The sequence below is a fragment of the Myotis brandtii genome, unplaced genomic scaffold (assembly GCF_000412655.1).
Source record: "Myotis brandtii unplaced genomic scaffold, ASM41265v1 scaffold369, whole genome shotgun sequence".
In the NCBI taxonomy this organism is placed as follows: domain Eukaryota; kingdom Metazoa; phylum Chordata; class Mammalia; order Chiroptera; family Vespertilionidae; genus Myotis; species Myotis brandtii.
This window is the reverse complement of record NW_005364180.1, coordinates 525,044-529,259: the sequence shown is the minus strand read 5'-3', so window position 1 is coordinate 529,259 and position 4,216 is coordinate 525,044.

The following is a 4,216-nucleotide window of genomic DNA, read 5'->3' as shown; positions in this document are numbered from 1 at the left end:
TCTCTCTCTCTCTGCTTCCTGTCGCTGCGTCGGCAAGGTGGGGGAGCCGAGCTAGCTCGAATAAAGACTCTTATGCTATTGCATCGGACTGGCTGGCTCCCTGATGTGGGTTCTTGGGGATCCTGAAAGGAGATGGGTTTACCTGCCACCACAGTCGTCGCCCGAGGCTCTGTCCTGGTGTGTAGGTCTGTGGGGCCCTGTCGGGGCCTGGGCAGCTTCTTCGGTGCCCAGTCCCAGGAGGCCTGGGAGCTCCAAACCGGACCCAGAGGGCGGCCGTGCTGAGGTCCGACCTGGAGGGGCCAGACCACAGTCTGGTTTCCAGTGGCCTTCCCCCCGCACCTTGGGCAGGCCCCGGGCGGGGGTCTTGGGTTTGGGCAGGACTTGGCCGTGTCCTTCCTTGTTGCATGTGAAGCAGGGCCCGGAGGAGGCTCAGCCCCTGACTGGCCCTTGGGTGGGCACTTCGTCTGGGGTTCGTGAGAGCGGCGGCGAAGAGCTGGAAGGCCTCCTCTGGGCCTCGCCTTGGCCTGCTTTTGGATTTGGGTCTCCTCGTCTCTATTATTAACGCCCTTAAAGGCCAGGTTAAGGAGGGCTTTTTGAGGGGCTGTGGACCTGTGTCTATTTTTGCGGAGTATGGGGCGTATGTGGGGGGCTGATTGGGATATAAAAGGGCGTTCAGAAGAAGGGCTCCCTCTGGGCAGGGGGTCTACAGTGGTAGATTTCCGTGAGGCCTCCGTGAGGCGGGAGAGGAGGAGAGCTGGGTTTCCGTCAGGGCCCTGAGCGATCTCATTACGTTTGTCATAGTTACCACCTTATGGACAGCCTTTCGGTGTCCGGCCATGAGACAGGTGATCATATGGCTCCGGAGCCGGCGCCCGGAGGACTGACCTGATGGTCCCATCTCAGGTCAGTCCGGGGACCGCGTCAGCGCCCACCGGGTTATGCTCGCCATGTCCTGTCCATGGAGGGCATGGCATGGGCCTGAGCTGCTGGCCAGACACGCTCCTTCTCCGCGGGGCGAGAGAGGAGGACAGGACTTGGATGTCGTGCCGGGTCAGGTCATAGGACTGGGTCAGGCTCTCAAATTCCGCAGTGAAGGCGGGCAGGTCAGTGGAAAAAGACCAGAGGTGCCTCTCAGTCTGTGTGCGGTCGGACGTGGAAAACGGGCCGTGGACTCGGACTGTGCCCTCGGCCCTGCCGCCTCCCTCGGGGGGCGGGGCGGGGGGGACGACAGAAGAGGCTGCTGAGGAGGGTGGCCTTTGGGTGGCCGAGAGCGAGTGTCAGGTGGGAAAAGTCTGCATTGGAGCTCGGGTTCTCGGGAGTTGGGCTCCCAGGGGCTGGGGGAGAGGGTGGTCGCAGGTTAGGAGGGTCTGGGCTTGGGGAATCTGCTGCAGGTGAGGGAGGGGGCGGACGCGTAAGGGGGTGGAGGTCGGTGGTCTGCGGGGTCAAAAGTAGATTTAGGCCCTAGCCGGTTTGGCTCAGTGGATAGAGCGTCGGCCTGTGGACTGAAGGGTCCCAGGTTCGATTCCGGCCAAGGGCATGTACCTTGGTTGCGGGCACATCCCCAGTAGGAGGTGTGCAGGAGGCAGCTGATCGATGTTTCTCATCGATGTTTCTAACTCTATCCCTCTCCCTTCCTCTCTGTGAAAAATCAATAAAATATATTGAAAAAAAAGTAGATTTAGAATCATAAGTGTTAGGGGTATGTTTTGTGTGAAGGAGGAAGATCTGATGGGTAGAGCAGGACTGAGAGAGAGGTTTGAGACTGAAGGGTGAAAAGGTCTTTGTGTTTTTTTTTTTAAATATATTTTTATTGTTTCAGAGACTAAGGGAGAGGGAGAGAGAGAGAGATAGAAACATCAATGAGAGAGAATCACTGATCGGTGCCTCCTATGTGCCCTGCTCTGGGGATCAAGCCTGCAACCCAGACATGTGCCCTGACTGGGAATCAAACCGTGACCTCCTGCTTCATAGGTCGATGCTCAACCACTGAGCCACACCGGCCGGGCTACACCAGTGATTTTCTGTTCTTAAGGAACTTATGTCTTTGTTCTCCCCGATCCAGCCAACCTCATGCCATAACCGGCCAACCTCCCGTCTCCGCTCTGTTCCGGGGAAGGGAAGCGTGCCCAGCGAGGGGAACTCTGTGTTGGGAAAGCTCCTGGCCCTGGCCGGCTGGGCTCAATGGATAGAGTGTGGACCAAAGGGTCCCGGGTTCGATTCCAATCAAGAGCACGTACTTGGTTGCAGGCTCCTCCTGGCCTGGGTCCTCTGGTTCTCTCTCTCTCTCTCTCCCTCTCTCTCTCTCTCTCTCTCTTTCTCTCTCTCGTCCTCTGGTTCTCTCTCTTTCATTTTAATCTACATTCACTCTCTTGATGACCTCACCAGTCTCTCTCGTGGCTTTAGGTGACATTTGCATGACAGACTCACTTCCTGCTCCTTCCCTGGGCATCTCTCCCGACTCCAGACTCCCTGAGCCCCCTGCCCACACAGTGTGTCCACGTGGCTGACGAACGCCCGCAGTGGGCACTATGGCCCGCAGCCCAGATCCCCTTCCTGGGTGGGCACTCCCTCCCCCGGCTGCTCACCACGGGACCTTCCCCAGGAGCTGCCCCGAGCTGAGGGGGCGGCCTCACCCCAGTCCGCCCTCCCCGGGGCAGCCTGAACCCAGGGGCTGGCTGAGGCGGCGAGACCTTGGCCTGAAGGTCGCTCAGGTCCGTGGTGTGCAGCCATGATCTGGGGGATGCGCTCTGTTCTCTCCCTCGCTGGAAGGAGGACTGGAAGCTGTTCACATTCACAAGATACGCTTGCTCTTCCCTCCGTCATCGGCGGGAAAGATCTGGGCCCCGGGACCTCCTGCAGCGGGTGCCTCACTGACCCGCCGCAGCCACGGACAGAAGTGGGAAGCCTCCGGGAGGCCCTGGCAGGACACGCTTGTTTCTCAGGGTGGGGGAGAAACCCTAGGCAGACGCAAGGCCGGTGGAAAACTGAGCTCCACACACAGACCTGCCCAGCGAGCTGCAGAGCAGCTCTATGCACAACTGCCGAGCCCTGAAAGCAACCAGGATGCCCTTCAGCAGGTGAAGGACTAACCAGCCCCCCAGGGAAGGCCACAGGGTGAAAGCAGAGCGCCATCGGCCACGGAGGGTGCGGGGAGCTCAGTGCAGCCGACTAGGCCAGCGGTTCTCAACCTTCCTCACTGGGAACCCCTGGACCACTGGGGCTGGCCCCCAGCAGGGCAGAGCTAAGAGCTGGGGAGACGAGGCTTCCCTGGAGCCGCCGCCTCGGCCTCCTGGTCTACCTCGTTGTCTCCCTGTTATGAGATCTTTCCCGACTCGGTGTCCTTTGCAGCGCATGACCTCTAAGAAGGCTGGAGGAGGGGAGAGAGCTTCCCGAACGCCAAGCGGGAAGACTTGTGAGGCTTTCCATGAGAGTGTCAAGGACCGCGAATGAGCAGTGGAATAAAGAAAGTCTAGGCTCCAACCTAAGACGTGAGCAGCAGGAGCGGGCCTGGGCGGGGCTGCTTCAGCTTCCGAGGAGAGAAGGGGTGCTCAGGCCCTGACTCAGGGGACCAACTTCTCTCGACCTTTCACAAGCGTTTCTACCCATTCACAAACAACCAGCGTTAGCCCCAAAGAAAACAACCAGCTTTTCTTAGATCGACACTTACGAACACACGTTAAACACGCTCTTACTTTCAAGAACATACACCTTCCACAAAGTACGAGGGGCCCTCTGCAATGAAAGCTAAGCGCAGGCAAATTTAAAACGTGTCTAGCCTTCCACGTTTCAGTATTTTATGTCATGTTACAATGATTTAGGTTTTTCTCTTTTAACCCAGCAACGCTCCAAAGTCTAAGTTATCAAAGACTTTGGAAAATTATGTACAGGCACATGAGGCTGGAGGAAAGGGGGAGGGGAGGGGAGCAGGCCCCCGGTTGTCCGTTCCCAGGCCTCCAGCCGCTTGGATTTAAAACCGCCACATTTTTCCTTAGAGAGAACATGCTAAGGGGTGGGTGGTAATGAGCTCAGCTTCTGATAGTAGCCAGACTGCTGGTAAGTGTTGGGAGTTTTGTAGTAAAGAAAGGTATTCGTTGGGAAGGGGAAGGGCGTGAGCAGGCGCTGAGGTGAGAGCTGTTTTCAGAGCTTGAAAGGGGTGAGAATGCAGCCTTGGGATCTAAAGGCTCAGTGAGGGGTCCCTTCACCGCCTCAGAGAGGG